Source organism: Anguilla rostrata, chromosome 5 (genome assembly GCF_018555375.3).
Source record: "Anguilla rostrata isolate EN2019 chromosome 5, ASM1855537v3, whole genome shotgun sequence".
Lineage (NCBI taxonomy): Eukaryota > Metazoa > Chordata > Actinopteri > Anguilliformes > Anguillidae > Anguilla > Anguilla rostrata.
This window is the reverse complement of record NC_057937.1, coordinates 3,166,240-3,194,145: the sequence shown is the minus strand read 5'-3', so window position 1 is coordinate 3,194,145 and position 27,906 is coordinate 3,166,240. Positions and strand designations below refer to the sequence as shown.

Here is a 27,906-nt window from a genome sequence, read left to right as displayed (position 1 = left end):
AAACGATAAGTCTGAGGCTCGAGGCAAGTTTACGGCTGTGTTCAGCAGGTTAAAGAAAGGTTAGGACATTGGTTCTTTTTTGATTTTGGACGAGCCAAAAATTTTGTATATACTAGTATAGGTACCTATGGCCATAACAAGACATGGAATAATACATTTTTTCAGGGAAAACATTTTTTTTTTTAAGGCCTCAAATATATTTTTTAGCATTTGTACTATGGAAATCACAGTCTTGACATTGTATTTCCACAATTTTAAATGAGTAATCACATTTTTTCAAAAGTTCCTATGGCTTCAAATACGTTTTAGGGCTCAACTTAGGGTTAGGGTTATGAAAACGATAAGTCTGAGGCTCGAGGCAAGTTTACGGCTGTGTTCAGCAGGTTAAAGAAAGGTTAGGACATTGGTTCTTTTTTGATTTTGGACGAGCCAAAAATTTTGTATATACTAGTATAGGTACCTATGGCCATAACAAGACATGGAATATATACATATTTTTTCAGGGAAAACATTTTTTTTTTAAGGCCTCAAATATTTTTTAGCATTTGTACTATGGAAATCACAGTCTTGACGTTGTATTTCCACAATTTTAAATGAGTAATCACATTTTTCAAAAGTTCCTATGGCTTCAAATACGTTTTAGGGCTCAACTTAGGGTTAGGGTTATGAAAACGATAAGTCTGAGGCTCGAGGCAAGTTTACGGCTGTGTTCAGCAGGTTAAAGAAAGGTTAGGACATTGGTTCTTTTTTGATTTTGGACGAGCCAAAAATTTTGTATATACTAGTATAGGTACCTATGGCCATAACAAGACATGGAATATATACATATTTTTTCAGGGAAAACATTTTTTTTTTTAAGGCCTCAAATATATTTTTTAGCATTTGTACTATGGAAATCACAGTCTTGACATTGTATTTCCACAATTTTAAATGAGTAATCACATTTTTTCAAAAGTTCCTATGGCTTCAAATACGTTTTAGGGCTCAACTTAGGGTTAGGGTTATGAAAACGATAAGTCTGAGGCTCGAGGCAAGTTTACGGCTGTGTTCAGCAGGTTAAAGAAAGGTTAGGACATTGGTTCTTTTTTGATTTTGGACGAGCCAAAAATTTTGTATATACTAGTATAGGTACCTATGGCCATAACAAGACATGGAATATATACATATTTTTTCAGGGAAAACATTTTTTTTTTTAAGGCCTCAAATATATTTTTTAGCATTTGTACTATGGAAATCACAGTCTTGACTTGTATTTCCACAATTTTAAATGAGTAATCACATTTTTTCAAAAGTTCCTATGGCTTCAAATACGTTTTAGGGCTCAACTTAGGGTTAGGGTTATGAAAACGATAAGTCTGAGGCTCGAGGCAAGTTTACGGCTGTGTTCAGCAGGTTAAAGAAAGGTTAGGACATTGGTTCTTTTTGATTTTGGACGAGCCAAAAATTTTGTATATACTAGTATAGGTACCTATGGCCATAACAAGACATGGAATATATACATATTTTTTCAGGGAAAACATTTTTTTTTTTAAGGCCTCAAATATATTTTTTAGCATTTGTACTATGGAAATCACAGTCTTGACGTTGTATTTCCACAATTTTAAATGAGTAATCACATTTTTTCAAAAGTTCCTATGGCTTCAAATACGTTTTAGGGCTCAACTTAGGGTTAGGGTTATGAAAACGATAAGTCTGAGGCTCGAGGCAAGTTTACGGCTGTGTTCAGCAGGTTAAAGAAAGGTTAGGACATTGGTTCTTTTTTGATTTTGGACGAGCCAAAAATTTTGTATATACTAGTATAGGTACCTATGGCCATAACAAGACATGGAATATATACATATTTTTTCAGGGAAAACATTTTTTTTTTTGAGGCCTCAAATATATTTTTTAGCTTTTGTACTATGGAAATCACAGTCTTGACATTGTATTTCCACATTTTTAAATGAGTAATCACATTTTTTCAAAAGTTCCTATGGCTTCAAATACGTTTTAGGGCTCAACTTAGGGTTAGGGTTATGAAAACGATAAGTCTGCGGCTCGAGGGAAGTTCACGGCTGTGTTCAGTAGATTAAGCAACTGTAAGCAACTCTCACAAAAAAGCTATCACAGCATTCTAATCCAGCCGTGAATTTGGGATGTCTCTTTTTAAGGTTTTGTTTTCATTTTGTAATCGTATCTGGCATACTGTGGCTGTTAACAGCTGTATTAATGAGAGAGTAGGGGGTAAATACAGGGGAATGGGGTGTTTAATATCCAGCTATATGTCCCCTCCTCCCGAAAAAAGCACTCCCATACCACTTGACAAAAATCTGTAATTCATTTTCATGTCACAATTGTAGCGCATCATTAAAACAACAAAAAGGAAATGATATAATATTCTTACTATGAGGGCAAATGTGTGAAAATCAGTAGAACATCCTCTCTCCTGAGACCTGTAACAAATAAAGAAACAATTATCAATCAGACGATCAAGAAAACCTTCAGCATGTCACAAGCTACCGACACCTCAAACCGATCTACTGGTCATATTGAGGAAACCATAGACTATTTAAATAGTAAAAAAAAAAGTCTGTATTCACGATATTCAAGCTTGCAGCAAGCAATCTTACATGCACACGTTTTTGTGAGCTGACTTATTTTGATTTTATAAAATGTCACATTTGAGCACTGAGAGCATAATTTCACACACAATGGAGAAATCAAGGGAGCAGATCTCAAGCGTTTTTGCCATCACGTTCACTTTAAACTTCGCTCTAACTACTGCGCTGAAGGATGCTTTAACTCAACCTCGAAATCAGCTCTTCAAGTCGCAATACAAGCTCGCAATTCAGCACCTGGAGCGTCACGGAGGAAACATGTTTTCTCGCAGCGGCATTTAAGTGACATCAGACGTCAGAGTTACGGCCTCGAGGGCCGACGGCGGGTCGCCCCGCGGTAAAGCTCAGCAGCGAGTTTAAGCGGTACGTAAAATACACGCGCAGATCAGCTGATTGGCTGATTGGCTAATTCAGAACTGGTCAGGGCGTGATCAAGGCTGCCCATGTGAAGGTCTCCCCTGTCTATGCTTTCTCATTCAGAGACGGGAAAACCCGGAGCACCAGGGTCATCCAGCCGTCACACTTCACACTCGGGACGCTCTCATGACACGGTCTGCAGGGTCGTATCTGCCAGTGGGTATGAAATCTGCCCGAGCGCTTTATGATCTCCCCGAGCGTGGGGGGGGGGGGGGGGGGGGGGCGTGTGCATCGCCCGGGAGACGGACGGATTAACCGCCACGCCGCCAAGGATTCTACAGGGCCGTCGCTGTGGAGCACACACTCCTGCTCGCCGCTTCCCGCCGCCTCCCTCCTTCCCACCTCCTCCCTTCTGCCACCTCCCTCTCACCTCCTCCCACCTGTCACCTCCCTCCTCCCCTACCTCCCCCCCCCCCCTCTCTCCCGCTACCTCTCTCCCGGCTCCTCCCTCCTGCCACCTCCCTCTCACCCCCTCCCTCTCGCCTCCTTCCCCCCCCCTCCCTCCCACCTCCTTCCTCCCCCTCCTCTCTCTCGCCTCCTCCCTCCCTCCTCAGTATCGAGACTAAGCAGCTTTAGTTGGCCATCAGGGTAAAACTCGATATCCTACGATACGAGCGGGGACCCCGGTGGGTGTCTGTAAACGGGCCGCGGGGAAGTGCTTTGAGCTCTCCCACCGACTATCTGAATGGGTCTATTGTTTTAATTAAATCCCTAATTACATGGAGCTGCTCGGCTTTAATGCCTCCCCAGACTCTGCAGGCTGCACCGGCGCCAGACCCCCCTCTCCCCCTTACGTACCCCACCCACCTCCCAGTCAATCACTGCCCCCCCCCCCCATTTTATTAACCCCTCCGCCACGGCCAATCACGCGCTCCGTCCCCGTCCCCATGGAAACCATTCCCCTCTCTGACTTCGCACACCCCTTAATCGTACCAATTCAGCGATGCTCTTCACTGCTAATGATCACCAGTGGCCCCTGTAATATTTCCCCAGGATATGTCAAGAGCTGGTTACAGGAGAAATGTGTGCATGCCATACAGAACGACCATCGTTCCTGCCTTTAATATTGCATGAACTACATCCCAGTTATTCATTTTACAACATAGCTCATGAATACACATTTATACATATACATTCTCCCTCCTGTTTTGACAAAATAATTATTTTTTTAGGTTCTTTGTACACAGATAAACACTGTCACTTAATAGACATTCACATTGTAAAGAACCTACTAGTGTTCTCCACTGATGGTCATTTATATTATTTTCAGGATATACTGCATTATCTGTAGCACATATGTATTTAGGGTACAGCTATAAAGCTATAAACCTACCCATTGTTATCTTACTCTAATACCAAAGAATATCACTAATATTGATTAATATAACCCAACCATGTCTACATTTGTTTCAACACAAAAGCAAACTATTATGAGGTTGTTTTTAACAATTATATCACGATCTCTCATACAATTTCAACGATAACCTTTTATTGTTTATTGGTAGTTTTGTGTGCATGCAGCACACATACAGGCATTTGCTCTCGCACATGACAGGCTTTAACTCTGGATAACGGGCAGGACTGGACGGGACTGTGAGGGGTTGTGCATCGGATGCCGCCTCGCTGAAAGAGGGAATAAGCCTAATGTGGTGTAAGGATCAGCTGACCGGGCTAAGCGCTCACGGTCCCAACACGACAGCTCGATTTAATACAAAACAAAAACAGAAAGAACTGCATGTGAGCCTGCGCTCACCCATCTCTTCCGATTTACACGTTCTCAAGACGCCGTTGGAAGTCTTTGGGCAAGGAGTTCACACACGCATCACGCATTTGAGCCATTTCCAGTTTCTGTGACTGAATTTATTCAGTGATTTTTGCGGCTTTAATTGAAATATAATTACAGGATTGGGCGGATACTAGTACCGGAGATTGGAAATATGTGCTAAAAATATATTTCTGCTGAACAATAGTCAGTTTTCAAATGCAATCAACAGACTAGTGCCCTGTATTTCTCAGCCAGCCAGATCATTGGCTCCCAAGCTAGTACAGCTAGCTATAGGATAAAGCATTGCTGTCAGCTAGCTATGCAACTACCTTAAGAGTAAAAATGATGGTTAAGGATGTTCACCTCTTTATTTCATTCCAAACAGCGGGCTGCATTTCCACTTTGTGCTATGAGGAACTAAAAAAATAAAAAGTGACTGCTTTGGGTCTCTGACAATCAGCCACTGTGTCTGGGGAAGGGCTGTCAGTCAGGAATTAGGCCCATTACTGCAGGTCATTCCATTAGCTTCATGCATTTTCAATCTGCGCACACAAACCCGGTCCGTTTAATCCTGTAACTCCCAGAACAACGGTCAACACTGCCTGACAGCACACTAAACTCCACAGCTTCCGTTTCCAAAGAAATAACCTGAACAATGATTCCAGATGCGCACATATATAATTTAAATATATGTTTCTAATTTTTTTTGTAATATTCATTAATAATATGGACATTAAAGAGGACACAATTCAGCAATTCAGATTTCTCCCACTTGTTTATAATAATTTTTTGAAAACCCAATAAAATATTATTTAAAGCAGAAAACGAAAAAAAAGCTTGTCTCTCATGCAGTCCCGCTTCCTTTCCCAAAGCTTAAAGCACACAGAGGTTATCTCATCGTAGAGTGATCCATTGCCACCAGCCCGTTATCGATCATGCGATTATAAACTATAACTCACTTAATAATTTGCCATCGATGAGCGGTCAAGGTGGCCTCGCACGCTCGGTGTAGTGAAATCAGATTCCAGTGACACAATTATAATAATAATAATTCAAATCAATCCTCTGTGCGTAAAAGCCATGGATTTTCGGTCGCGGGTGGGCTGTATGGCGTGAGCTACGGCCGCAAGCCGCCAGAGTAAGTTTAACGATCGTGATTTAGCAGAGGAACGCCAGGATCCCGATAGTGCCGTCCTCAGCACCAGCCCCATCCCCGTACAGATAAAGTGTGTCACGCACCCACCAGCCTCATCCCCGTACAGATAAAGTGTGTCACGCACCCACCAGCCCCATCCCCGTACAGATAAAGTGTGTCACGCACCCACCAGCCTCATCCCCGTACAGATAAAGTGTGTCACGCACCCACCAGCCTCATCCCCGTACAGATACAGTGTGTCACGCACCCACCAGCCCCATCCCCGTACAGATACAGTGTGTCACGCACCCACCAGCCCCATCCCCGTACAGATACAGTGTGTCACGCACCCACCAGCCTCATCCCCGTACAGATACAGTGTGTCACGCACCCACCAGCCCATCCCCGTACAGATACAGTGTGTCACGCACCCACCAGCCCATCCCCGTACAGATAAGTGTGTCACGCACCCACCAGCCCCATCCCCGTACAGATACAGTGTGTCACGCACCCACCAGCCTCATCCCCGTACAGATACAGTGTGTCACGCACCCACCAGCCTCATCCCCGTACAGATACAGTGTGTCACGCACGCTTCACTCCATGCTAACATTTACACTATTGTCTTACTATATACAGCACGGTTGACCTGTGACCTTACACAGACACAGAGACCGGGAGTCATGTCACTCCTAATATTCTCATATGAATTAATGGCTAGATTTGCTAGCGTGCTTCTGTGACTTGATGAGTTTAGAGTTAACTGATAAACTGCAAAAGCATTGGATTTTAAATATTAAATAATTGTTTGTGTCCTGCAGACAAAATTAACATTATTTTAAGACCCAAAAGTTCCAATGCTGTAAATATACAGTATGCAGTATATCATTTTTAAATAGAGATGTAAAATGTTCGTAATGTTTATAGAACATTATTCTGGTGTATGTATTACATATACTCAAATTTGATAATATTTCATAACAGGTAAGGCAGCTAGAGGTAACTTCACCTGAAACACAGTCCCGCAGTACAGTAAATGACACAAAGGGTAACTGCATTCTACAGAGAGCCAGCGAGCGCTGCAGCAGTAAAAGACTCCATTGTGTGGGGGAGAAGCAGGTGTTTCTTTGAACAGCAGATAAACTGGGCAGGGAGGCAGGCGTTGAGGTACGGCTTCTGGCTCCCGAATCAGGCACAGGGGGGCGGAGGTCCTGTCTGTCTGTGGCTCTGTCCGGGCCGGGCCGGGAGAGAGATGGGGGCAGATTTAGAGGAAGATGGATGCTCGGATGGTTTCTCTTCGGCAGGGCAGGACCGGGGCTCTTGGGGGGGGGGGGGGGGGGCAACCCCTTTAATTGAAACTGTCCGTCAAACGGCGTCGGCCTCCGCGCGGACGGAATTCTCTCTGGCCCGTCGCGCGCGCGAGAGAGAGGGGTCAGCAGAAACGGGGGGGGGGGTGATTTAAGCACCGTGGTCATCGAATTAACACGGCCTTGTGTTCTTGGGTAAATAAAGGCGTTTCACGCTCGGGCAGAGAGCAGTCAGTCTCGTACGCCCGGGAGATTGAGCTCCTCTCCCACACGACCTCCAGTGACTGTCCACCTGCATCGTACAGTGACCCCCGGTGACCCCCCCAGCAGGCCAGCAGAGGTGATTAGATCTGCACTGAGAGACGCTGCTCTGGGGATATCTGGGGTGAGGACTGTCAGCTGTGCATACGTCACCAATATAAACACACCACACACCAACCCTTACTCAATACACACCATACTCCATGCCCTCTCATGCCTTATTGCAAATATGTGTGTGTGTGTGTGTGTGTGTGTATATCTGTCTGTGTGTTCACCTCAGCCCAGTCCCTACCTTGTGTGTGAATCCCCCATAATTCCACAGTTTACCCTGACTGCCCTGTCAGCCGTGGCAGAGCCCATTTCACACCCTCAGCCAGTGAGATCCCACCAGGCACACACAGAGAGTCACGCAATACGCTCGCTGTGTCAGTCTGAGTCCCCAGACCCAACACACACCAAAGAGTCATGCAATACGCTCGCTGTGTCAGTCCCTGAGTCAGCCCCAGGGTCTGTGACCGCACACACACACACACACAGTGCTGGCTTTGTCCCAACACAGAGGGGGCTGCCGGTTCAGCTCCAGGTTTCCGCGCGACGCCGCCAAGCGGGCGGCGGCGGCGGGCGCGATCGATACGCTCTATTAAGAGAGAGTGACGGGGTCGGGTGCCCGCGCGCCCTGCTCTATTATTCAGCGAGGCCTGCTGGGATTGGGCGATGGCAGAGGCGGTGACAGAGCGCTTCCTGCTGCGCGGGAGAACTCTCCCGGCTGGACCGGGCTCCGGCTAACGGCTGCACAGGGCAGATAAAGGCCCGCCTTCAATCAGCTCTCCTCCTCAACTCCCACTTAAAAAGCGGAAAAAAGAAGGAAGGAATGAATTAAAAAAGAAAAGAAAAAAGTTCCGTTTTTTTTTTTTTTTTACTTCGACAGTTCGGCAAGTTCGATGCTCACCGAACGAAACTCATCGTTGCGATTAGGAAACAAAAGACGAAGAAACGCTGCGATCCGCTCATCTTCAGCCGGGTTCTCTCTCCTTCTTCTGTGTCGGTGGAATTTTCTGTGGTTAGACTGAGAGGCATCCATCCATCCATCCATCCATTATCTATACTCGCTTATCCTGGTCAGGGTCATGGGGGGCTGGCTTAACTTATTGACCATATTTTTTAATTATTTCATATTAACCCCGACTGAAAGGTGAGTATGTGGTCGACATCAATACATACATGAACACAAACACAGTGTGGTCAGCATAACAACTCTGCAGCTTCTCCACACTTGCGAACGTCTCTTTAATAATAAGCACATTGTCTCCGAATATGTACACAGTAAAAAGAAAAAGAGTTCTATGTTTTTGCTGGAGGTCTTGTTCTTGTGCAATTAAATTTATCTTTTGGGTATTATCGGGAGGAAGACATCCAAAGCTCTTCTGACGTGCCGGGCTGCAGAACCCCTCGCCTGGGGTAAGGCTTTGTCTACTTGACAAGATCTCTCGCAAATGATTTTCTCAGCTATCATTCAGCTGGAGGCTCTGGCAGTAATACTTTGGGCTAAAGATGTTTTGAACTGTAATGCACCGTGATGAAGGGAACGTCACATATTTTTTTCAGCACTGTCTTATTACGATTTATATATATATAACTGTTTCACAGGAAAGAGTATGGATTTTCAATAATTAGCGTTAGACAAACTGCATATGAAAGTGAGTGTGCATGTGTGTTTGTGGGAGGGTGTTTGTGAGTGTTCGTGGGAGTGTATGTGTGTGTGAGTGAACTGTGATCTGTGTGTGTGTGTGTGTAGTGAACTGTGATCGGTGTGTGTGTGTGTGAGTGAACTGTGATCTGTGTGTGTGTGTGTGTGAGTGAACTGTGATCAGTGTGTGTGTGTGTGTGTGTGTGTACGTGTGAGTCAGTGTGCTGGAGTGTCGCTGCAGTTCACCGCTGTTGGGACAGGGTTAAATCGAGTTAAAGGTCGACCCCAGTTATAGACAGCCACACAGCCCCAGGCAGGAGTAAATCAGGAATTCCACTACGACTGAACACGTCTGAACACAACTGAACATGCCTGAACACGCCTGACCCCACTACCACCTTCACATTCTGTCACAACATTATGCCTGCGTCCAAACGTCCAGCTGGCTGATATCGAGCCCTTCTGTGTTACACATTACAGCTTGCACACTGTGTGTATATGAGGCATGGGATGAGCCTACTGTATGTAACAATATTGCCAATAATACGATAACATAAAATGATGTTCAAAAATACTCATCGTGCCAAATATATGCATTGATATTATGGCATACACTCTAGCTGGGCAATAAAACCGCAAAACAAATATGACTGCACAACTGAATCCATGACAGATGAGGTGCACGTGTGCGTGTGGAAACACACACGCATGTAAATGAGCAACCGCACACGGTTAGCCTCTGTGATTACACACACAGGGATGTTCCCCTTCTTAATCATCATGCACAGGTGCAGATCTTACATCTAAATTACATCTACTTACATACTTACATCTAAATTGACTCAGTGTAGAGAAACATTAACATTTCACTCTTCCTATCCGCTAATGTGGTGCATCTATGCAGACTTGAGTGCTCCATATGGTTACATATCATAAATACAGTATGATTAATTTTTAATATCAAATGTTTAATATCAAAATAAAGCCAGTTTAAGACCTAATATTTCACCCACATCCCTTCACACTACCTAACTGAGCATTACTCCATAACAATGCTGAAAATGTGTGTAAACCCAAAAACAGGTTATGGGTTGCATTTTTATCTCAAAGGATAAAACAAGCTTTGATGAACACTGTAGGACAATAAAACCGTTTATCCGTTCCTCTTCCTGTTCCGCAGCCCATGTGACCTCATAACCCTCATGCATATCTAATCGTTCAAGCTATTGACATTCGCCAGAAAGTTCAGCATACAATTTGGTATGCCTGGAAATAATCAAAGTCGTTATTCGATAATTATCCCGAGCGCAATTAATGAAAGATGCTGATTAACTGATCGTGAACATCTGCGCATTATCTGACACTTAATCACTTATGAGAATTATAATGGCGAAGGGAAAATGCAGAGGGTACGCGATAGTAATCACCGCTAAATGAAAACCTGAACCTTCATTGCCTGACCAGCAGGGGGCGCATCGATGCACTAACTGCGCTAAAATAAAAAAATAACCATGGGTAAATTGTCCATGTATCGAATTTAGAATTGATTGTTCTTCAAGGCCACCGAACGGTGATCTTTGTTCCTGGTCCTGGCGGGACGCAGGGTCTGCTGCGTTTTTGTTCTCGCCGTATAAATCAGCAAACGATTCAGACTCGAGGAACCAGGTGAGGTGAGTTAACCGTGTAATCAACCGCTTTAATTGATCAATTAAGTGCCGCGTAACAGCACAAACCAGCAGACACTGCGGCCCTCCAGGACCAGGAATGAAGATCACCGCCATAGAATTTAAGCACCAGAACCCAGGGGTTTTTTCAAATCATAATATCCAACAATAGATCAAACCACCATCATCCTCAACCTCAAAAATACGTGTCTTTTTTGCTTTTGCTAAAAGACCTGGTTTGTGTTAACACTGAACAGCAAATGCACACATGGTAAATTCTTAATTTACTTTAATGGCAGTATCCGGTCGTTGCTAAAACTCAACAGAAAACAGTTTAAATACAGACAAATCATAGTTCTGCATCCTATCATAGAAAATAATAGTTATCAATCGATACATCAGTTTTACTTCATTGCATTACTCCTACACAGAGACTGCTGTAATATCCATACTCATATGTACGTTTGTTAAAATGTTTTTCTGTAATATCGGAAATATAAGAGAATGTACATAAACCTAATGATTTAAAGAACCATAAAATGGATGGAACATACACTGTGTGTGCGCGAGCGCGTGTGAGTGGGGGTGTTTGAGTGGGCGCGCGGCTGGCCGTTTGTCTGACTTGTTTATCGGGCAAACGTTCGTCCAAAAACCGCAAAAGTGTCAGCGCCCGGGCGGACATGGGAGTCAGACCTGGACTCGGAGCCAGCAGCCGCGGGGAATGTTTGCTTGTTTGCTTCGTGCGGCTCGGGCTTGTGAGAGCGCTGCAGATGGTAGGTCTCCTACAGAGAATACCCTCACAGCTTGGGAGCTATTGCTCAGCCTCAGTCGTCACTGGAAGCCTTTCAATACCGAAAAGGAAAAGCCAATTATTTGTGTAACGCAAGTTATTTAAAAGCACAAGTTTGGGGGGGGATAGATTCTCAAGCGTGTATTTATGTTTGCTAACGAATGGTACAGATCAAAATGTTTGTGTGTGTGTGCGTGTGTTTGTATGTGTGTGTGTGTAAGAGTGTGTGTGTACTTTCACAATGCAGATGTATGCAATGTATTCAACACACAGTGGCTGGTGTGTGCACAATGCACTCATAATGAACATGATCACTGCAGGGCACTTTCTGCATTCTCGTATAATGAGTGGCTGCATTCCATGTGCATATTTTATCCATTACAAAAAAAAAGTACTAATACTGGGGATTTTTGAGCAGGGGAAACATGGCCCTAAATTTCTGAAAAGAGATGCACTTCTCAAGATGATGTCACGAAGTAAAAAAAAAAAAAAAAAGAAGCTATTCCACATGAATGGCCCTTCGGTCCCACATTACCTTGTGCTTACTGGACCGAAAAGTGATGTTTTATTTAAGAAAGCTTTCCCCCGCGTATCCCGTCCGCGAAGCCAGCTGTACTGGGGCACCGGAGAGAAATTAAAGATTGAAAAGAAGAGTGTATCTTTCTCGCCTCCGGAAACTTTTCAGCGAACACACTTTTTTCCGTGAAACTTTATTTTTAACTTTTTAAAAATAAATTTTACTCTCATATTGCGTACGTGCTTGACATTCGTCCAGGTTTAAAGCTACTTAAGCTGTAACTCAATAATATGAAATAAATAATGCGGCATCATTTTAACGTGTCTAATTTGCATCGGAGAGGACCTCCAGCTAAAGTCGAAAATTTGGGCATGACCGAACAAACTAACCAGTCCTCCTGTTCACTCCTGGTCTGAAATCGCTCCCTCCACAGACTCCCAGCTCCTTCAAACTGGCACCAGAGTGAATTTCAGTAAACGGCCGAAGGAGATGTCTGACGACGCCTAATATTCCATAGTGCTGTGAGCTCATACATATGCAGAGAGTCGAGTCAGCCGACTGACTATAACCCTATTTATAATAGACTGGTTGTCACAGTGGGTAATCCACAGATGACTGGCAGCGTAGCATTATGGGTAGGGAACTGGGCTTTGCGATGTGAAGGTTTTGGGTTCTGTTCCTAGTGGAGGCGCTGTTACTGTTACTGTACCCCTGAGCGGGGAACTTAACTTGAATTGCATCGGTAAAGCGCCCAGCTGAATAAAACTGATTGCATGTATTAATTTTAATTTTTTTTTTTTTTTTAAATCTCTGTAAGCCATTGCGGTTAACAGCGTCTACTGGAAAGTGTTGAAACGTGAAGTCTGATAAATGTGCAGCCGATGCAAGATGGCGGGTGCCACCTTTACATCCACTCCAGATTTTCACTAATTTCACTCAAAAGGAGAGGGGGCATGCTTTTTATAAAATGTATGAAATTATCACTGTATAAAAACTGTATAGGTCACCTGCTGATCTTGCGCACCCACATACAGTGTAGCTCAGACAGAACTGATGACTGCAGTTTTAACTTTATCAACACAATACATTTTTATCTTAATTTATAATGAGCTGAATGAGAACATTCATTTTTCACTTTTTGAAATCGATAAATATCTGACCTGGCTGATGGAGGACGCCACTAAGGTTGAGATTACCCTGCATTACCATGAACGCCACAATACACACATCCCATGTAATCAGTTCCCCCTTGACTCAACCCAACAACACAAAAATAAACCAGCGCTTTGCTTTACACTCATCAGTGTGTTTTTTTTTTCCCACCATTGGGCTGTGTTTGAATTATTTATACACACCCTGATTAGAACTGCGGTTGCTTTAGAAATGCTTTGATTAGGCGCCTTTGCGCTCGTCGCTTGAAAGATTCCACCTTATCCTGCGCAGCAGGTCTAATCAGCCGCCATTAAACTTGGCCAAAATTCTTTTTTTTCTTTTCTTTTTCTCTTTTTCTTTGAACCCCTGTAATTCTATAACACTTTTCAGGACATTTTTCCTTTTGCATTGGTAAATCAATACCAAGCTCAGCCACTGCGAACGCTAGCCATGATCGGCCTAGCTGCGTGCAAACATTCAATCACAACAGAGATGTCATCTGAAATGTGAGGAAACAATCTTAATTATCTATAATATGAACTTGAGAAAAAAATTTAAGCTAAAATTGAAGGGCTGACTCCTTTTGAATGGTAGCTCGAAAAGAATGACGTCAACACCGAATACATCCATAAGCCTGCTAGCGTAGCTTTCTGAAAAGGTCATAAAATTGTTGAATGTAGTTCTGGGGAATATTCTGAATGAATAGATCATTTAGGAAACCACACTGTAGCACACGCCCCTGCATTATAACGCTACCTTCTGAGAGAGGAGTGGTCAGACCTACTCAAGGCGCACTGGTCAATGCTCTGCAGACACTGTTGCTAAGAACCTGCCCATGGCAACCCCCCCCCCAGTTCTGACCTGTCACTCATCGCACCCTGGCGTTCGGGGGCCGGGAGAGCTGCTCATTTTCGGCCGGCCTCCCGTTCAGCGGGGCTGGAAAGGGCACGGAGGCCGCGGGCACGGCTCGCTCGGGCAAGGTGTGATTTGGAGCCGCGGGAAACCCATTGTTCCTTTGCCGCGCTCCCATTACCTCTGTCCTGGAGCACCCGCGGTGCGGCGCGCCATAATTATGCCTCTGATGCAGCTGCGATTAACCCTGTCTGTTCTGAATCACCGCAGTCCCTCTGCGTGCCTCCACCTCCGTTACGCCAGAACATCAACCGAGAAACACTGAGTGGAGGCCATTTTGAGGCCCGTTAAGCATATTTGTGCGACATAACAACAAGCAAAAAATGCTTCATTTACATAACAAATTCCCTGAGTCTTCCCTATTGAGTTCTACATCAGAATTAGTTTGGTGGCATATATTTTTCTCCCAACACAAATTCCATCTAATGATTGTCATAAAATTTCCAGATTACCCATAATCCATAGCAGATTCTGTACAAATAATATTTTCCCTCAGGAAACCCCCACACAAACCAAAAACCCACCACCCCCTTTTAGTTTATAAATTCCGATATCCTGCAGTGTGTGAATGCAGACGCAGTTCAGACACACTCTTACCTTCCTCCACAGATCATCCTGTCACGCCCATCCCAGGAGAGTGAACTGAAAGCAGAGAAGAAAAAAAAACGTTGCTGTGAATGAGTGGCTTCACAGCGAATGACTAAGCAATGCTATTATACAAAGGACTGCACAAATAGAAGTTTGCTTCATTTAACAGGTGTGCCACAGTCATGGTTACCAGTCCAGCAACGGAATCTCGACATCCGAGTGGCGGGGGGCGATTTGAATTTACCGGATTCAAGGTGAAAACATGCAAAAGCCTTATCGAACGGCTAATTTAAGGGGTTTTTTATACAAAAATGGCAAAAACCATTATCTTTTAACTAATCTGTGTGCAGGTGATTTAGAGTAGCTGACAAAAGAAATAATGAACTCAGGTGCACAGTGCTTGACAGAAATGAGGTTGATTAGGCCTTGCCAATTAGATGTGAGACGTCGTTTAGGTGTGAAAATTTACTGGCCAATCAGAATAAAGACGTGACCTTTTCCTGCCTTGAATGACATGGTATAAGGAGAAACCGACATGTCTGTACTTGCGTGTGTGTATGCATGTGTGCGTGTATGTGTGACTGTACTTGTATGTGTGTGTGTGTATGTGTGCGTGTGTGTGTATGTGTGACTGTACTTGTGTGTGTGTGTGTGAGTGTGGCGCATACGTGTGTGCTTAAATGCTAATAAAAGCTTTGTTCATTTACATTTGTTCAGCATAATGACTAAGCAATCAAAAAAAAAAACGATTTAACTCGTTTAAACCTAAAATTATAAATTAGCCGTTAATATTAAATATTCTCTCATCAAATGCTTGGTGGAGGCTTTCCCGTGTTGACTAAGCCGAATATTACAGGCTTAACTGAGAAAGTAGAGAATGGTACCTTTGTAATAAAGCTAATTAATGAAGCGCGTCTGGTTCGGGGGATGGGAAATTATCCAAACTCGCTGGAAGGTGAAATCACTCGGGTATTAATTAATTACCGATCGAGTTCTGCTTAAACGAATAAAAAAATTAAAAAAAAACCCCATCATCTCATTTTCCTCAGAGCTGCTGAACAAACGAGCCATTGTGATATGAGTATTAACACTGCAAGAGGAGCTATCTCAGGGTATTTCCTCCTAAATACACGAGCAGACGTTTCTGTGAACACACAGGCTTGTGGACATACAGTACATTATTAGAGTGCATGATTAGGCTCTTGTGCAGCCCAAGAAGGGGGGGGGGGCAGGAAATGTTTTAGGCAATTGCAGAAAAATAAAGCAGTTTCCTCTCCTGGGTGCACTTGAATATTAGCAATAAAGATGCAGAGGAGAGATGTGGGGGACGTTCAGTCTCTCTGAACAGTTTTGTGGCATGAGTGGTGAAAATGAAAAAAATATATATGAATGCGTTCGGTTACACATTACCAAGTGAGAAGCAGCCTGTACTCTTCACTGGCAGACGGCTGAAGCTATGCTAAGCTGGGCCTGTGTGTTACCTGGATTGGGGGGGGGGGGGGTGGATGTTTCTAGAAAGGTGGCTGAGGAGGGAAGTAGAGGGCTGTATTATATGTGCCTGAACAGTAGGATGCTGTGTGTTACTGAAACTCAAACTGGGCAAAAAAAAGAACACTGTCAGAGTTGATTTGAACACTGAACGTTTCGATGTGCGTGCAGCGATGAAGACAGACACTAATTATGTCAAAAAAGCTTTTTTTTTAGTGTGTCGATTATTTCAGACAAAGGAAAACAACTGAGCAGACCATGAAAGACATACAGGAAAAACACCTGCCTTTTTGTAAAGCACTGTGAAATCTTAAATAACCGATTACTCAAGACTTCATTTCAGCATCGCGTGTGATTGACACTACCTCCGAAATATCAAAGTGTCCTGGATGACAAAAGCATGCTGCAGTGAAGATATTTTCAGAAAAGTATGGATTTTATTTTTACAGAATGTTCTCTGTAGTGTGGGTTTCAGCATGGTAGAATATACGGTTCTTAAGACTAAGACCAGTGACAGTTAAATGTCCCCTACAGGGGACAAACATTTCAGATTTCTGGATCTTAGGATATACATGCTGTGCTATAGCTTCTGCCCACTGTAGAAGTTCAGTGAGAGATGGTTTTGATAACTGCAAGAAATTCTAATTAAAATTTTGCCAAGAACATGCCCTTCATACAGTATACTATAATGGGAATAAGTTGATAGGCAATTGGAACAGGGTGCCAACCGCTGACATTTGACTGTCTCTGAACAATCATTGCACTTTCATCACAATTACTCAGTGAGTTACACAAGAAGACAGACAAATTAATGTGAGGATGACTTTAACCAACATCTGGCAGGAGACCTGTTCAGTTTCAGCGTGACAATCAACAAAAAGCCTGTTTATCACTGTCGTCTAGATCAAATGATTGAACCACACACACAAGTACACACACTCAGATACACACACACTCACACACACACCACACACACACACACACACGCACACTCACTCACACACACACACACACATACACTCACTCACGCACACACACACACCACCATGCTGCAGGTGCATGCTGCACATTCAGTGGAAGAGTACACATTTGAAAAACGTGCAGCAAAAGACAGTACTACTGCACGCGTGGGAAATGCATTAAGAGCCAAACACTCTCTCAAGCAGCTGTGCATTAAGGACCCTTCCTGTCTACTCCAGTCACTGTGAGATACCAGAGGCCATGTTCATATGGACAGTGACACCATACATGACCTCAGTAATCAGCACCCTTGAAAGAAAAAAACACACACAGGGCTACACTGTGCTTGTGTGTCAAAGGACACCAAGGGTCACTCAATCAATATTTTACCTCATAAATATAATTCCGCATGTGTATCTAATTAAAGCCGGGGCCTAATTACCATTAATGTAGAAGATGCTAATTAGTAAATGTGTATGAATGAATGCACTGGGTACACACCAATTAGACAAAAATTTATTTTAAATGACATGGCTGAAAAGGTCATAGTTATCAGTTAAAAGATTTTAAAGGTTTTACGCCATACGCATTGGGGGGAGGTGGGGGGGGGGGGGGCGGGGGCACACATAAATTAGCGCGGGTAATACTGACAGAGCCATCACGCACAGCTGGCCCTACCTTGAGCCGCTACACGCTACTGTATTTCACTGGAAGGCGCTAAAACGCGGGCGGGCGAGCGATGGAGCATATTTAGCCATTCTCTCTCGCGCGCGGTGGGGATAAGGCGAAGTGATTACTTTGGAGTTTTTTTACTGTGCTCGGCCAGGGGGAAAATGAAGAGCTGTCCTCATCATCGGCTGCCGGCACGCGCAAGTGACTTCGGGACGCAGCTGAGCAAATCGGGAACCGTAGGTTACCCCCCCCCGAAATCCATTAGCGCTGTCACGCCAGCCTGTTTAAGCCGCGATAGAGCAATAACCATAAAGCAGACACAAAAGAAGGCGTTGTTATGCTCTCACCCCCTCCGCGAAAAGGTCAGCGAGCGAAGGTGAGGCTACGCACGCGGATCCCGCGCGTCTGCGCTGAATCTTTAAAAATAATGGTCTTGTCCGACTTGTCGCGTTGTAATCCTGCTGACCTTGGTGGGGGGGGAGTTAAAAATGCATCGGGGGCGGGGCAGGGCGTGTTCTGAGAGAACACAGCTCCCAGGGAACTTTGGGTGGTTGAGCTAAGCTCTTTTTTTTTGAAAGCACGCTCGCTACGTTGGACACATTAGCCCTTTCCGCTCGCATTCCAAAGCAGGCACTGGCTCGGCGGAAGACCTCTGATTAATTTAAATCTTCCCACGGCACGCCGCGTTAGAACTTGCGAAGCAGTGACTCCAGGCACTCGCCAACACTTTAAGAGCCACCGCTCGTTAAATAAAGATGATGGTGATGGCAGTGAAGCGAACACGTTGCTAATACATCCTCAGCACTCCTAAGGCTAAAGTAGCCGCGCTCAGATTGGGTCAAATGGGGGTGTTCGAGCACCTGCGGCTGGGATTACAGACAGAGATTACAGACGGACTCTACCCTTGTAGCTGTCTGTTCCTCAGATTCACAGACTGGTCTGGTCTTCCCTGTCCTCCTCTCTGTCCCTTATCTCCTCCGTTTCACCGGTTTTCCTAAGAGCTGAAGTTAGGACCATCTTTAAAATGTCCTTCTATACGCACCCCAGAGACCCGGCAGAAAAAAAAGGGTAAGTATTTACATTTTTTGACATTTTTGTCTTCGGATGACATTGTCTTCTTGGTTGACAAAAACATGTGAAAATGTTTTCCAAATATTGTTTTATTTTTGTTAAATGCCCCTCGATGTGTATGTTTCAGCATAGTATAATAAATATGGTTTTTGGGATTAAGATCAGAGACTCACGACCCCTACAGGGGATAAAACTGAATTTTCACAAGGATATTGTAGGCCTACCACATTTTATAAAGTTCTTTTGGAGTTGGCCCTCTAAAAAAACAAAAGCAACTCTTGGGATGAATGAATGGTGAGAATGGATTTTTCTTAAAAAATAATGGAAAACATTGCCCAGTGTTTTCTTACTGACTCACTGTCTAAGCGGTTGCTTACATAAATCACATATTCCTGATCCGCACAACCCAAACCATAACATCCCTAATTAAAAAACGGCAAACCGAAAGGTTTCAATTAGGAAGCCGCTGTTTGGTAGACTAAAGAAAGCAGCCCTTTCGAAAGACCAAACGTCTCGCTTTGATGTCCTCCCCCGTGCGGCTCCGGGTGTGTCACGAGAGCCGGCGCCCCCCTCCCAAGTGCTCGCACGGATCCCCATGAAGACTCGCCCCCCCTGGCCCTGTCACGTACCGCCCACGCTCCGCGGCTTCCGTCAGGACGCTGGCAGCTGCTCGCCGACAACTGCATCTGTCATTAAGCTCACGTGCCGTATACTCGGGCTGATGTAGCGAACGCGCTTTTCCACCTCGCTCCCTTTCCTGCGCATCCAGACACGCCCCCCGCCGCGCGTACGGAACAGAGATGCCTTTGTACGGAACTGGGCTCTGTACAGGTATGCTAGCAGAGGAACGCGCACCCGTTAAAAACGAAGGGGAATTTTAATAATCCGTACTGGCACAAATTCACGTGTTCATACCAATGAATCCTCTCGGCGTATCTAAAATACTTCAGACTACCTGCATGCTTAAAAATACTAGTATTAATACTATTGCTTTAATAGAGGACTCCTAAAATTCTGCAGGTGCAAAGCATTTGAAGAAATTGGATTTATTAAATAGAGTAATAAGATATATAGGCTTACTTTGTTCCCATTATAAATAAACTGCAATATTTCAATATACTGCAGTATAATCAGGCACTTTCTGGTTACCAAGGCCCATAGTAAAACCTTTTTAAATTAAGCAGCTGTGGATCTTCAGAGCAAAAATTCCGTTAGATGAACGCATTGAGAAACATACTGCTATGAATTTAGAAGAAAGGGGAAATCATATCACAATACTGCCATCTGCTGGTGAATAATTATTTAACAGAAGTATTGTATCTTGTCCTGCATATTAAATCTGGTTTACAGAATACTTAGGGCGATGCCAGTATGCACAGGACGTTTGTAGGATTACCACACAAGTAACACCACCATTACACACCCACTTTATATCAGGTAAAAACTGAATAAAAAAAGTTCTATACTGTGCATTCTAACATACTCCATAACTATGACCTTACAACAGCCAGCTCCAACAACAGCCAATTAAAATGGGCATGCAGAGTGCCTACAGAGATACGGGCAGTGATTGGCCAGATTTCACACTGCGATCTTCTGTTGGACCCCAGTGAACAGTTTTGTGGTGAGATGTCGGTGAAACGCCGTCTAGGTGTTCAGGTGAAAACCCGGAGCTACACTCGGTTGAAAAGCTTCATCCAGTTAAAATCTGAGCTATAGTATATTGGGGTTAACCAGGTCTGTTTATGTCAAAACATCTCTCACCTAGATTTACACCCCTCTAGTCTAGATTTTGCTGGCTGGGATGCTGAAAATCAGTCAATGTTTCTCTTTAATTCTGATTAAGTTGCAAGTGCTCAAATATTTTTTTTATTTCCAGTTTTCTTTACAAATGCAGATCCACAATTTTGAGAATCACCAAAAAGTGTTGAAGAAGAAGTGACATACTGTTTGTTTGTATTAAAGATACACATTTAAATTAATCAATACATATAAATATTATTTAAATAAATATTCAAATTGTATTTATTTATATTTATATTGCATATATTCGAAAGGGTAGTGCCTATTTATATATATGCAGTATTTCTTAAGTCAGCTGTGTGGATTGTATTAAGTATTTCGTTAAATCTAAATGATTGTTTTGTTAAATCTAAATGGTTCATCGGTAGCAAAGTTCATGCGATGGACATGTAGAAGCTGTGAAAGCTGTGAATACATTGATCGGTCCAGATTAAGCTCTGGCCTTGAAACAGGTCAAATGAAGTTCAGTGGGTGATTCTCCAGAGACGCAACATTTATTTTTTATGAGGTTTGAGCCGTTCGATTAGGAAAAAAAAAAAAAAATCTGCCTTTTTTTTTTTCCTGGTGCATATTGTACACCAAATTCAATTAATTTGCCCCCTTACCTTGACATCAACATTGTAAATAAATAAATAATTTTTTTTTTTAAATTAATTCGAAATTGCAGCATGCAACTGACAATATTAATTTATCCTTCATAAAAAACAATCAGGCTGAAAAGACAGGGCCTCTTTGAAAATGGGATTAATACCGAATTGAAAAGTCGAGGTTTACCTTACTGTAAAGATCAGCTCAACTCCTCTGCCACAATAACATTGCAAATACATTTATTTTTTTTTTGTTTTGTTTTAGATTATGTGCTTATCTTTCCTGTCAAACGTAAACCCGCTAAGCTGATTGTGCAGTGGGGGAAAATCCCAGCTGGAGCCGGTGATCATGTGACTGTGCGCGCGCGAAGCTTCAGGCTGGATGCGTTCTGATTACCGCCGCGGTCGACACGAGCTTGCGGACGTGCCCCCCGCCCTCCCCCCCCGCAGAGCACTAACTGGCTCATTATACCCCTGCAGGGATATGCCCTGGGGGGCACAAGGAGGATGGCACACCCAATCAAAGCAGTTTCTCTATTTTTTTTCCCCCTGTGCTTTTATAAAGCAGTCAAGGAGCTGTGAGCACAAGCACTATTTCTTGGAACATGTCAACGATGTGAGTGGCACAAAATCTAATTCCCACCCCCATCAAACTCATCATCAGAAAGTGTACTCACTTTTTGATTTTTCGACACAATTCTACAGTTTGCTATAATATTAATATATTATTGTTTCATACTCAAACCCCAGCCCTGTGGGGTACGCTGTATATATAATTCCGGCTGACTGCGGAATTCTTCCTTGTTTCCTTCCCAGGAGTCAATGAGTCCATGACCAAAACTAGGCCACTCTTCCAATGTGCTGTCAATGTGGAAATCTTCTGGAGCCAATCAAACACTTCCACAACTAACTCACTCAAGCAGAAAATGGTGTGTGTGTGCGCGTGTGTGTGTGTGCGTGCGTGTGTGCGTGTGTGTGTGTGTGTGTGTGAGTGTGTGTTTTTGTGTATGTGTGTATGTGTGCTTGCGTGCGTGTGTGAGATGAGAACATGCTTCGGTCATTGCAGTCTTGTCTCCTGCTCTTTTGTGGAGTACACGGCGCTGCATTATTAAAGACAGTACATGAAACACATCATTGAGTTTTCCTTTCAGATTAGTGTCCATACGAGTATGAAGTAATCTCCTAAAAATACACTTCAGCTTTCTCAGGCTTTTTTTCTCTTCACAAAAGTTGCAGTAAAGGCTGCTGGAGCAATGAATGAAGTTTCAAGTATTGCTGTGGAGCCATATTAGGTGACATTCAACTCCCCATGCTACCACACACACGCACACACACACACACACACACACACACACACACACACACACACACACACACACACACACACACACACATGCACACACACACACACACACGCACGCACACACACACACACGCACACACACACACACACACACACACACACACGCACACACACACACACACACACACACACACACACACACACAGCAATAGAATGTTCAGTTTAGAGCACTCCGATCACATATTCCTGATCATGCACCTTAAAGGGTTAATATCCATATGGAGAAGCAGACGGAACCAATTTATCCCACAGCCAATCTCTTACCAGCTGATATTGATTCATTCTGGTGGTCGCATATGAACGTCATTGGCCAGTGACTGGCGTGCAACACACAACATTCACAGGAAGCATCAAACGTAGATATGAAGAATCCAACCGCGTGCGAATCCTAGCAGTGTGTGGCAGAATTGTTTGGATGGCGTAACAAAGGCATGACATAACTATGTGGATTCATTAAAACTGCTCACACTGTGGGTGTTCACTGTGACTAAATCTGTCTGTTATGGACATCTCAGCTGGCACCAGAGGTGGCAGCAGCTTTTTGTTTCTGGGAGAAAACCCGACATAAATAAATCAATGTCAGGAAGAACAAACACCTGTCAGTGTGTAAAGAAAATCGACAACAATAAAATCCTCCTAGTTGACAGTCCGGTGGTCAGCCCCTCAAAGTGAAGCTCGTCTGCCTATGACAGAAAACTTTCAAAACATTCTGGTCATTTTCCCTGCATGGTGCATTTTCGGCCTGGGTTGCGTTTATTTCTGGGACTGAATCTGACGGGGACAGCAGCATACACCAGCCAGAAATATTTACTGTGTATTTTACTTGTGGCCCCATTTATAATGTAAATAAAAGTCATTTTACCGCTCATCCTTGTCTTTGGAATGCTGCTTATTTAATTTTCCACTGTGTTGATGTGAGGTCACAGGTGATGTGTGCGGTGCATTGTGATGTCACAATCGCAGGGAGGATGGCCAGCGACACCTGGGTTCCAGAACCAAATGAAAACCCAACAGCATTCTACAGTCCTTTTACAGTGTAGTGCTTTTAGAAATGTTCCTTTTTTTTAGTAGTCAAACTTTCTCAGTCCTTTGGTAATAAGACATCTTAGCGCCCCCCCCCCCCCCCTCCCACTTTGAGAAGGACTGCCTGAGACTACAGCTCCGTCTGTGACCTCAGACCACCCTGTGTCAGCTGCAATGGCCATTCACAGCCTTCAGAAGCTGATTGGCCAGAGCGCTTACTGAGAGAAAGCTGGTGTAGGGGCTGGAAAGATGGCAGGTCAATCAGTCAATCTGCTGTAACCAGTGCAGTAACCAGGCAGTGCAGACTACCAGGCACGAGGCTGTGCTTCTAAAGCCATCATTTGGTCTCAAGGCTGCCCCAGAAAGCCCCTGTGCCTTGTGGGAGGATGAGTGTCTTTACCGTATGATTCTTCAGTTCAGGCTGATTTTAATTTTAGCTGACAGGCTAACGTAGGCAAGGAAACGAATGCTGATGTCATGCAGCACTTAGCCATAGTAATAGCAAGTCCCTAAGTGGCTTTTAATTATTAATGACATTGCTTTCCTCGTATACGGCTGTTATAACTTTTATTAAATTAATATTTGAACAGCTTAATATTTCAGTGACATATGAATGTCTTTGGAAATGTATTTCATTATTTATTGAAAAGTTCTTCACAAACAATTATGCCATGATGTCTCCATTTTAGAGATGTTTTAATTTGTCACCAGTGATATGATCACCTGCCACAAAAAGCATTTTCGAAAATCACGACCCTCTCAGAATTCTTCATTTTCAGAATGAAAATGGTCACCCTACCCTAACAGAATGGAAATATATGTGTGAATATAGTTACATAAATATGCTGGCAATCTAATGTGGAACCTCACAATATGCTGGCAAATGTTCCCACTTATGAAGAAATTGAGTATTTCCTCTGGAAATTTTTTTTATTATTTGTCCCATAATAATATTAATGAACTTTCTTTTTTCTTATTTTTCATTTTAACCAACTCCACGGAAGAGCAGATAGCAGATAGCTGCATGGTTACACATCTGATTAAGTGGGTAATGGACAGTAACTAGCTTAATATCCCCTTTGGCACAGAGGAAAAGATCTGTGGAAAGTAGGAGATGGAATTCAAATAGAATCGAGTTCACATTTTAGCTTGATCTTCCACCTGGAGGAACCATTATTATGAATGCAAAGAAAACGTTGTGTGGCTTGCTAATTCAAGGCCATGCTCGTCCAGTTAGCTAGTCATGGCTAGTCATTGGAGAAATGCACAGCAATGGCAATGCTGCTAATAATCTGCACACAGGTACCGATTTACCTCATGATCATCACTTCACAGCAACGGCCCGATTCATTGAAGCCTTCCCAGATGCCTTCAAGGGTGCACTTGAGCTAATCTCCGTCCTTTATTCACGCGATTCTGCTATTGTTGAGTCGTGCTGTGTTTCCGTGGAAGCGGTGAATGAGCCAGCTGGTGTCCAGCATGCCGGGACTGTTCCCTTGGCTGTGGGAGAATGGGAGCTTTCCTCTGTACCGCAGGGCTTCTGCTGGGTCCCATTGTGTCTATTGTGCTCCCTGTATAATTTCATAATGGATCCAGGTGTGTGGACCTTTAATAGTGCTGCTCTAGAGTTCATGTTAGTATATATTTATTTGCATTTTCTTTGATTATCTGGACTCTAAACGTAGACACTTCAGGCACAACACCAAATAAGCAGAACAACTACACGATTCTTTTTCTGCCACTTTGGACTTCAACTTCCTGACCCATGTGAGGGCAGAGTCTTTTTTTGCTGGCCGTTCAGCCCGTTCTTAGCCATCTTCTCCCTGGTTCTGACCTCGTCCGGCCCTGTGGAACCTCTGGCAAAGAACACTGTCTCCAGGCAACAGGCAGGGGACCTAGCGGCGCACGCTAACATAAATACCCACTTCTGGATCTGACATGGCTGTGCACCGCACCATATTTAACAATACACAGCAGCAGAGAGTGTCTGAAGTGAAATTCATTCAGCAACCAAAATTTTTGCTCCGTATTTTAAATGAAGGGAATTTAATTCAGGTTCTGAATTTGCCAGTGAACAAAAGCACATTGAAGAAAATCCGGGAGCGGAGCCAAAATTTTAAATGGAATAATTTTCTGAAGCCAAATCTACACCCCGCTAAGTTGTTAGATACCCCACCATCCCTAGCTCTCTCTATCTGTAGGGTGGCAGACATTGACCCCTCACCCTCAATAACTTAAAAAACACAGACATACATAACCCACATGCTCTATCTCCAGAGGTTCTGGAAATGGAAGTCATGGTTTATGAGATTGAGCGATTTTACTGGCCAGCGCTGAATTATTTAACGATGGCTGACTAGGAAGAATGTTTGACCTGCCACTCAAGCTGCTTACAGAAAAAAGGCGTCAACCTGGTCAGGGTCATAGGTCACGACAGGCAAGGCTAACGGACACAGAATGGCGTTCGGTTTTGGTTGGTTTATGATAATCAAGTTTGAAATGACATTTACTACTTGTGTTCGAAAAGCCTGTAATAACAGAGAAGGCCGAGCTGCAGTAATAATTTAAACTGGGGCGGCGGGGTGGGGGGGCGGGGGGGTGACTCTGTGGCGGGTGCTGTGTTGTACGCCTCACCTCTGAGGTTATCTTCAAGCTGCATCACAATAAATCACACACCCCGGATATGACCTGAATCTGAATGAGCACGGCTGAAGGTATATTAAAAGAATAGATCATTCTTTTTTTAGGGCAGGTGTAGCAAGGAAGCGCGATACAGAGTTATCACCAAACGGTAAAATGTTCAGTGTCAAGTACACTCTTACTGAGTACATTTCACTCTAATAGAGTGCATACGGTCCCCGTGGGTCTCATATAACCTCTATATGAGTTGAATTGACACTGGACATTTTACAGTGTAAATGAATGCAAAATGCAAAATTGCAATTGCAAAAGCTGGACTGTACAGAATTTCTTTATTATTTTTTTTTTTTAAGACAGGGAATACCTTATAAGCAACACTTATACTATGTGAAATGATGGCGGCGCTAGCAATGGGATTATTATAAACAAATCGGTAAACGGTGGATTTAAAAGTTTGATTTGTCGACACCTAGTGGAACAATCATGAAAATGCAGCCAAGAAAACGCCGTCCGTTTCCCGCCTAATGGACGAGCGCTAACGCCGCTGTCAGACTCACCCGTCTGCATCGGCATTTACAGGCTGCACATAATTCATTTAATAATCACAGAGACGTTTCCGCAGAAATGAGAAACTAACAGAAATATTTATGGACTGTGGCAGAGCAACTCTGATAAAAGTCTAGCACTTTATCCATGCAAAGTTCAAAACAACATTTAACAGTCCATTTGCAGTTCTCTAAGTAGAATATCATTATCATTGATAAGAAGAAGAAGAACAAGAACAACAAGAAGAAAAACAAGAACAAGAAGAAATAAAATAAGGAGAAGGAGAAGAATCATCGTCATCATCACATCATTCTCTTACCCATATAAGAAAGCTGTCAGCAGGACTGTTTCAGACCGGCAGCATGAAAGAGTAAAATTCCTCAGGAATCCCTGTAAAAAAAGCAGAAGAGGAACAAACACTGAAATGGTGATTACACAGTTTACACTGGTTACACCGCGGTGCAAAATGCTAACTCAAAAGAGGAGGTACTGTACTGCAGACAGGGTCTCCAGTAACGCTGGGTAATACATTTATCCAGTAACACATGTCTGTATGAACAGAGAGACAGATTTATTTGGCCACTGGATCGGGGGGTCCACAGCAGACACACACACAGATGTAATGTCACTGCCTTCTCCGCTTCCCCCCCTCCCCCCACCGGCTCCCGAAAAATCGAGAGCACCCCAGCAGAGTGGTCTGAGAAGGCCTTATCCAGCCCCTGCCCCGTTCCACTCAACCCGTCCCACTCAACCCGTTCCACTCAACCCGTCCCACTCAACCCGTCCCACTCAACCTGTCCCACTCAACCCGTTCCACTCAACCCCGAGAGCCATCGACCAGGCAGCTGTGAGCTCTATCTGGCGCAGGGAGAACACCTGCGGGGTAAGTCCTGTAATCGACACGCAGGGGTAAACAAACACCCTTTGAAACACCGTATTTAATAAAACAGCAGTCAATGGG

General features: G+C 43.7%; 1 protein-coding gene across 17 annotated transcripts in view; it reads right to left on the bottom strand.

The window, feature by feature from the left end:
• Window positions 1–27,906, bottom strand: part of ptprdb (protein tyrosine phosphatase receptor type Db) — a 317,622-nt gene that overhangs the window by 185,654 nt on the left and 104,062 nt on the right. For all 17 annotated transcript variants that reach the window (XM_064334592.1, XM_064334595.1, XM_064334599.1 and 14 more), the window contains exons 4-6: window positions 27,265–27,335; window positions 14,802–14,846; window positions 2,384–2,432 (exon numbers count right to left, since the gene is read on the bottom strand). The gene's annotated coding sequence lies outside the window, so the exon portion shown is untranslated. The remainder of the gene's footprint in view (window positions 1–2,383; window positions 2,433–14,801; window positions 14,847–27,264; window positions 27,336–27,906) is intronic.